Source organism: Heterodontus francisci, unplaced genomic scaffold, assembly GCF_036365525.1.
Source record: "Heterodontus francisci isolate sHetFra1 unplaced genomic scaffold, sHetFra1.hap1 HAP1_SCAFFOLD_162, whole genome shotgun sequence".
Lineage (NCBI taxonomy): Eukaryota > Metazoa > Chordata > Chondrichthyes > Heterodontiformes > Heterodontidae > Heterodontus > Heterodontus francisci.
The window spans coordinates 1,481,845-1,490,216 of record NW_027140217.1 but is presented as its reverse complement, the minus strand read 5'-3'; positions in this window follow the sequence as shown (position 1 = coordinate 1,490,216).

Sequence of the window (8,372 nt, the reverse complement as noted above, 5' to 3'; positions counted from 1 at the left end):
TAGAGAGTTTCAGAGAGTGTCAGAGAGTGATAGAGAGTTTCAGAGAGTGTCAGAGAGTGTCTGAGAGTGTCAGAGAGTGTCAGAGAGTGTCAGAGAGAGTCAGAAAGTGATAGAGAGTGATAGAGAGTGTCAGAGAGTGTCAGAGAGTGATAGAGAGTGATAGAGAGTGTCTGAGAGTGTCAGAGAGTGATAGAGAGTGTCAGAGAGTGATAGAGAGTGATAGAGAGTTTCAGAGATTGTCAGACAGTGTCAGAGAGTGATAGAGAGTGTCAGAGAGTGTCAGACAGTGTCAGAGAGTGTCAGAGAGTGTCTGAGAGTGTCAGAGAGTGATAGAGAGTGTCAGAGAGTGATAGAGAGTGATAGAGAGTTTCAGAGAGTGTCAGACAGTGTCAGAGAGTGATAGAGAGTGTCAGAGAATGTCAGACAGTGTCAGAGAGTGATAGTGAGTGTCTGAGAGTGTCAGAGATTGATAGTGAGTGTCTGAGGGTGTCAGAGATTGATAGTGAGTGTCTGAGAGTGTCAGAGAGAGTCAGAGAGTGATAGAGAGTGTCAGAGAGTGATAGAGATGATAGAGAGTTTCAGAGAGTGTCAGACAGTGTCAGAGAGTGATAGAGAGTGTCAGAGAGTGTCAGACTGTGTCAGAGAGTGATAGTGAGTGTCTGAGAGTGTCAGATAGTGTCAGAGAGTGATAGAGAGTGATAGAGAGTTTCAGAGACTGTCAGAGAGTGTCAGAGAATGTCAGAGAGTGATAGAGAGTGTCAGAGAGTGATAGAGAGTGTCACAGAGTGTCTGAGAGTGCCAGAGAGTGATAGAGAGTGATAGAGAGTGATAGAGAGTGTCAGAGAGTGTCAGACAGTGTCAGAGAGTGATAGAGAGTGTCAGAGAGTGTCAGACAGTGTCAGAGAGTGATAGTGAGTGTCTGAGAGTGTCAGATAGTGTCAGAGAGTGATAGAGAGTGTCAGAGAGTGTCAGAGTGTGTCAGAGAGTGTCAGAGAGTGATAGAGACTGATAGAGAGTTTCAGAGAGTGTCAGAGACTGTCTGAGAGTGTCAGAGAGTGATAGAGAGTGTCAGAGAGTGTCTGAGAGTGTCAGAGAGTGTCAGAGAGTGTCTGAGAGTGTCAGAGAGTGATAGAGAGTGATAGAGAGTGATAGAGAGTATCAGAGAGTGTCAGACAGTGTCAGAGAGTGATAGAGAGTGTCAGAGAGTGTCAGAGAGTGTCTGAGAGTGTCTGAGAGTGATAGAGAGTGTCAGAGAGTGATAGAGAGTGATAGAGAGTTTCAGAGAGTGTCAGAGAGTGTCTGAGAGTGTCAGAGAGGGTCAGAGAGTGTCAGAAAGTGATAGAGAGTGATAGAGACTGTCAGAGAGTGTCAGAAAGTGATAGAGAGTGTCAGACAGTGTCAGAGAGTGATAGAGAGTGTCAGAGAGTGTCTGAGAGTGTCAGAGAGTGTCAGAGATTGTCAGAGAGTGTCAGAGAGTGTCAGAGAGTGATAGAGAGTGTCAGAGAGTGTCAGAGAGTGTCAGAAAGTGATAGAGAGTGATAGAGAGTGTCAGAGAGTGTCAGAGATTGATAGAGAGTGCCAGACAGTGTCAGAGAGTGATAGTGAGTGTCTGAGAGTGTCAGAGAGTGTCAGAGAGTGATAGAGAGTGATGGAGAGTGTCAGAGAGTGTCTGAGAGTGATAGAGAGTGTCAGAGAGTGTCAGAGAGTGATAGTGAGTGTCAGAGAGTGATAGAGAGTGATAGAGAGTTTCAGAGAGTGTCAGAGAGTGTCTGAGAGTGTCAGAGAGTGTCAGAGAGTGTCAGAAAGTGATAGAGAGTGATAGAGAGCGTCAGAGAGTGTCAGAGAGTGATAGAGTGTCAGAGAGTGTCAGAGAGTGTCAGAGAGTGTCTCAGAGTGTCAGAGAGTGATAGAGAGTGATAGAGAGTGTCAGAGAGTGTCAGAGAGTGTCAGAGAGTGATAGTGAGTGTCAGAGAGTGATAGAGAGTGATAGAGAGTGTCAGACAGTGTCAGAGAGTGATAGAGAGTGTCGGAGAGTGTCAGAGAGTGTCTGAGAGTGATAGAGAGTGTCAGAGAGTGTCAGAGAGTGATAGTGAGTGTCAGAGAGTGATAGAGAGTGATAGAGAGTTTCAGAGAGTGTCAGAGAGTGTCTGAGAGTGACAGAGAGTGTCAGAGAGTGTCAGAGAGTGATAGTGAGTGTCAGAGAGTGATAGAGAGTGATAGGGAGTTTCAGAGAGTGTCAGAGAGTGTCTGAGAGTGTCAGAGAGTGTCAGAGAGTTTCAGAAAGTGATAGAGAGTGATAGAGAGTGTCAGAGAGTGTCAGAGAGTGATAGAGAGTGTCAGAGAGTGTCAGAGATTGATAGTGAGTGTCTGAGAGTGTCAGAGAGTGTCAGAGAGTGATAGAGAGTGATAGAGAGTGTCAGAGAGTGATAGAGAGTGTCAGAGAGTGATAGAGAGTGTCAGAGAGTGATAGAGAGTGATAGAGAGTTTCAGAGAGTGTCAGACAGTGTCAGAGAGTGATAGAGAGTGTCAGAGAGTGTCAGACAGTGTCAGAGAGTGATAGTGAGAGTCAGAGAGTGATAGAGAGTGATAGAGAGTTTCAGAGAGTGTCAGAGAGTGTCTGAGAGTGTCAGAGAGTGATAGAGAGTGTCAGAGAGTGATAGAGAGTGATAGAGAGTGTCAGAGAGTGATAGAGAGTGATAGAGAGTTTCAGAGAGTGTCAGACAGTGTCAGAGAGTGATAGTGAGTGTCTGAGAGTGTCAGAGATTGATAGTGAGTGTCTGAGAGTGTCAGAGATTGATAGTGAGTGTCTGAGAGTGTCAGAGAGTGTCAGAAAGTGATAGAGAGTGATAGAGAGTGTCAGAGAGTGTCAGAGAGTGTCAGAGAGTGATAGAGAGTGTCAGAGAGTGTCAGAGAGTGTCAGAGAGTGTCTGAGAGTGTCAGAGAGTGATAGAGAGTGATAGAGAGTGTCAGAGAGTGTCAGAGAGTGTCAGAGAGTGTCAGAAAGTGATAGAGAGTGATAGAGAGTGTCAGAGAGTGTCAGAGAGTGTCTGAGAGTGATAGAGAGTGTCAGAGAGTGTCAGAGAGTGTCAGAGAGTGATAGTGAGTGTCAGAGAGTGATAGAGAGTGATAGAGAGTTTCAGAGAGTGTCAGAGAGTGTCTGAGAGTGTCAGAGAGTGTCAGAGAGTGTCAGAAAGTGATAGAGAGTGATAGAGAGTGTCAGAGAGTGTCAGAGAGTGTCAGAGAGTGATAGAGAGTGTCTGAGAGTGTCAGAGAGTGATAGAGAGTGTCAGAGAGTGATAGAGAGTGATAGAGAGTTTCAGAGAGTGTCAGACAGTGTCAGAGAGTGATAGAGAGTGTCATAGAGTGTCAGACAGTGTCAGAGAGTGTCAGAGATTGATAGTGAGTGTCTGAGAGTGTCAGAGAGTGTCAGAGAGTGATAGAGAGTGTCAGAGAGTGATAGAGAGTGATAGAGAGTTTCAGAGAGTGTCAGACAGTGTCAGAGAGTGATAGAGAGTGTCAGAGAGTGTCAGACTGTGTCAGAGAGTGATAGTGAGTGTCTGAGAGTGTCAGAGAGTGTCAGAGAGTGATCGAGAGTGTCAGAGAGTGATAGAGAGTGATAGAGAGTTTCAGAGAGTGTCAGACTGTGTCAGAGAGTGATAGTGAGTGTCTGAGAGTGTCAGATAGTGTCAGAGAGTGATAGAGAGTGATAGAGAGTTTCAGAGACTGTCAGAGAGTGTCAGAGAATGTCAGAGAGTGATAGAGAGTGTCAGAGAGTGATAGAGAGTGTCACAGAGTGTCTGAGAGTGTCAGAGAGTGATAGAGAGTGATAGAGAGTGTTAGAGAGTGTCAGAGAGTGTCAGACAGTGTCAGAGAGTGATAGAGAGTGTCAGAGAGTTTCAGACAGTGTCAGAGAGTGATAGTGAGTGTCTGAGAGTGTCAGATAGTGTCAGAGAGTGATAGAGAGTGTCAGAGAGTGTCAGAGTGTGTCAGAGAGTGTCAGAGAGTGATAGAGACTGATAGAGAGTTTCAGAGAGTGTCAGAGACTGTCTGAGAGTGTCAGAGAGTGATAGAGAGTGTCAGAGAGTGTCTGAGAGTGTCAGAGAGTGTCAGAGAGTGTCTGAGAGTGTCAGAGAGTGATAGAGAGTGATAGAGAGTGATAGAGAGTATCAGAGAGTGTCAGACAGTGTCAGAGAGTGATAGAGAGTGTCAGAGAGTGTCAGAGAGTGTCTGAGAGTGTCTGAGAGTGATAGAGAGTGTCAGAGAGTGTCAGAGAGTGATAGTGAGTGTCAGAGAGTGATAGAGAGTGATAGAGAGTTTCAGAGAGTGTCAGAGAGTGTCAGAGAGTGTCAGAAAGTGATAGAGAGTGATATAGAGTGTCAGAGAGTGTCAGAGAGTGATAGAGAGTGTCAGACAGTGTCAGAGAGTGATAGAGAGTGTCAGAGAGTGTCTGAGAGTGTCAGAGAGTGTCAGAGATTGTCAGAGAATGTCAGAGAGTGTCAGAGAGTGATAGAGAGTGTCAGAGAGTGTCAGAGAGTGTCAGAAAGTGATAGAGAGTGATAGAGATTGTCAGAGAGTGTCAGAGAGTGTCAGAGAGTGATAGAGAGTGATAGAGAGTTTCAGAGAGTGTCAGACAGTGTCAGAGAGTGATAGAGAGTGTCAGAGAGTGTCAGACAGTGTCAGAGAGTGATAGTGAGAGTCAGAGAGTGATAGAGAGTGATAGAGAGTTTCAGAGAGTGTCAGAGAGTGTCTGAGAGTGTCAGAGAGTGTCAGAGAGTGTCAGAAAGTGATAGAGAGTGATAGAGAGTGTCATAGAGTGTCAGAGAGTGTCAGAGAGTGATAGAGAGTGTCAGAGAGTGTCAGAGAGTGTCAGAGAGTGTCTGAGAGTGTCAGAGAGTGATAGAGAGTGATAGAGAGTGTCAGACAGTGTCAGAGAGTGTCAGAAAGTGATAGAGAGTGATAGAGAGTGATAGAGAGTGTCAGAGAGTGTCTGAGAGTGATAGAGAGTGTCAGAGAGTGTCAGAGAGTGATAGTGAGTGATAGAGAGTGTTAGAGAGTGTCAGAGAGTGTCAGACAGTGTCAGAGAGTGTCAGAAAGTGATAGAGAGTGATAGAGAGTGATAGAGAGTGTCAGAGAGTGTCTGAGAGTGATAGAGAGTGTCAGAGAGTGTCAGAGAGTGATAGTGAGTGATAGAGAGTGATAGAGAGTGTCAGAGAGTGATAGAGATGATAGAGAGTTTCAGAGAGTGTCAGACAGTGTCAGAGAGTGATAGAGAGTGTCAGAGAGTGTCAGACTGTGTCAGAGAGTGATAGTGAGTGTCTGAGAGTGTCAGATAGTGTCAGAGAGTGATAGAGAGTGATAGAGAGTTTCAGAGACTGTCAGAGAGTGTCAGAGAATGTCAGAGAGTGATAGAGAGTGTCAGAGAGTGATAGAGAGTGTCACAGAGTGTCTGAGAGAGCCAGAGAGTGATAGAGAGTGATAGAGAGTGATAGAGAGTGTCAGAGAGTGTCAGACAGTGTCAGAGAGTGATAGAGAGTGTCAGAGAGTGTCAGACAGTGTCAGAGAGTGATAGTGAGTGTCTGAGAGTGTCAGATAGTGTCAGAGAGTGATAGAGAGTGTCAGAGAGTGTCAGAGTGTGTCAGAGAGTGTCAGAGAGTGATAGAGACTGATAGAGAGTTTCAGAGAGTGTCAGAGACTGTCTGAGAGTGTCAGAGAGTGATAGAGAGTGTCAGAGAGTGTCTGAGAGTGTCAGAGAGTGTCAGAGAGTGTCTGAGAGTGTCAGAGAGTGATAGAGAGTGATAGAGAGTGATAGAGAGTATCAGAGAGTGTCAGACAGTGTCAGAGAGTGATAGAGAGTGTCAGAGAGTGTCAGAGAGTGATAGAGAGTGATAGAGAGTGTCTGAGAGTGTCAGAGAGTGATAGAGAGTGTCAGAGAGTGATAGAGAGTGATAGAGAGTTTCAGAGAGTGTCAGACAGTGTCAGAGAGTGATAGAGAGTGTCAGAGAGTGTCAGACAGTGTCAGAGAGTGTCAGAGAGTGTCTGAGAGTGTCAGAGAGTGATAGAGAGTGTCAGAGAGTGATAGAGAGTGATAGAGAGTGATAGAGAGTTTCAGAGAGTGTCAGACAGTGTCAGAGAGTGATAGAGAGTGTCAGAGAATGTCAGACAGTGTCAGAGAGTGATAGTGAGTGTCTGAGAGTGTCAGAGATTGATAGTGAGTGTCTGAGGGTGTCAGAGATTGATAGTGAGTGTCTGAGAGTGTCAGAGAGAGTCAGAGAGTGATAGAGAGTGTCAGAGAGTGATAGAGATGATAGAGAGTTTCAGAGAGTGTCAGACAGTGTCAGAGAGTGATAGAGAGTGTCAGAGAGTGTCAGACTGTGTCAGAGAGTGATAGTGAGTGTCTGAGAGTGTCAGATAGTGTCAGAGAGTGATAGAGAGTGATAGAGAGTTTCAGAGACTGCCAGAGAGTGTCAGAGAATGTCAGAGAGTGATAGAGAGAGTCAGAGAGTGATAGAGAGTGTCACAGAGTGTCTGAGAGAGCCAGAGAGTGATAGAGAGTGATAGAGAGTGATAGAGAGTGTCAGAGAGTGTCAGACAGTGTCAGAGAGTGATAGAGAGTGTCAGAGAGTGTCAGACAGTGTCAGAGAGTGATAGTGAGTGTCTGAGAGTGTCAGATAGTGTCAGAGAGTGATAGAGAGTGTCAGAGAGTGTCAGAGTGTGTCAGAGAGTGTCAGAGAGTGATAGAGACTGATAGAGAGTTTCAGAGAGTGTCAGAGACTGTCTGAGAGTGTCAGAGAGTGATAGAGAGTGTCAGAGAGTGTCTGAGAGTGTCAGAGAGTGTCAGAGAGTGTCTGAGAGTGTCAGAGAGTGATAGAGAGTGATAGAGAGTGATAGAGAGTATCAGAGAGTGTCAGACAGTGTCAGAGAGTGATAGAGAGTGTCTGAGAGTGTCTGAGAGTGATAGAGAGTGTCTGAGAGTGATAGAGAGTGTCAGAGAGTGATAGAGAGTGATAGAGAGTTTCAGAGAGTGTCAGAGAGTGTCTGAGAGTGTCAGAGAGTGTCAGAGAGTGTCAGAAAGTGATAGAGAGTGATAGAGACTGTCAGAGAGTGTCAGAAAGTGATAGAGAGTGTCAGACAGTGTCAGAGAGTGATATAGAGTGTCAGAGAGTGTCTGAGAGTGTCAGAGAGTGTCAGAGATTGTCAGAGAGTGTCAGAGAGTGTCAGAGAGTGATAGAGAGTGTCAGAGAGTGTCAGAGAGTGTCAGAAAGTGATAGAGAGTGATAGAGAGTGTCAGAGAGTGTCAGAGATTGATAGAGAGTGCCAGACAGTGTCAGAGAGTGATAGTGAGTGTCTGAGAGTGTCAGAGAGTGTCAGAGAGTGATAGAGAGTGATGGAGAGTGTCAGAGAGTGTCTGAGAGTGATAGAGAGTGTCAGAGAGTGTCAGAGAGTGATAGTGAGTGTCAGAGAGTGATAGAGAGTGATAGAGAGTTTCAGAGAGTGTCAGAGAGTGTCTGAGAGTGTCAGAGAGTGTCAGAGAGTGTCAGAAAGTGATAGAGAGTGATAGAGAGCGTCAGAGAGTGTCAGAGAGTGATAGAGTGTCAGAGAGTGTCAGAGAGTGTCAGAGAGTGTCTCAGAGTGTCAGAGAGTGATAGAGAGTGATAGAGAGTGTCAGAGAGTGTCAGAGAGTGTCAGAGAGTGATAGTGAGTGTCAGAGAGTGATAGAGAGTGATAGAGAGTGCCAGACAGTGTCAGAGAGTGATAGAGAGTGTCGGAGAGTGTCAGAGAGTGTCTGAGAGTGATAGAGAGTGTCAGAGAGTGTCAGAGAGTGATAGTGAGTGTCAGAGAGTGATAGAGAGTTTCAGAGAGTTTCAGAGAGTGTCAGAGAGTGTCTGAGAGTGACAGAGAGTGTCAGAGAGTGTCAGAGAGTGATAGTGAGTGTCAGAGAGTGATAGAGAGTGATAGGGAGTTTCAGAGAGTGTCAGAGAGTGTCTGAGAGTGTCAGAGAGTGTCAGAGAGTTTCAGAAAGTGATAGAGAGTGATAGAGAGTGTCAGAGAGTGTCAGAGAGTGATAGAGAGTGTCAGAGAGTGTCAGAGATTGATAGTGAGTGTCTGAGAGTGTCAGAGAGTGTCAGAGAGTGATAGAGAGTGATAGAGAGTGTCAGAGAGTGATAGAGAGTGTCAGAGAGTGATAGAGAGTGTCAGAGAGTGATAGAGAGTGATAGAGAGTTTCAGAGAGTGTCAGACAGTGTCAGAGAGTGATAGAGAGTGTCAGAGAGTGTCAGACAGTGTCAGAGAGTGATAGTGAGAGTCAGAGAGTGATAGAGAGTGATAGAGAGTTTCAGAGAGTGTCAGAGAGTGTCTGAGAGTGTCAGAGAGTG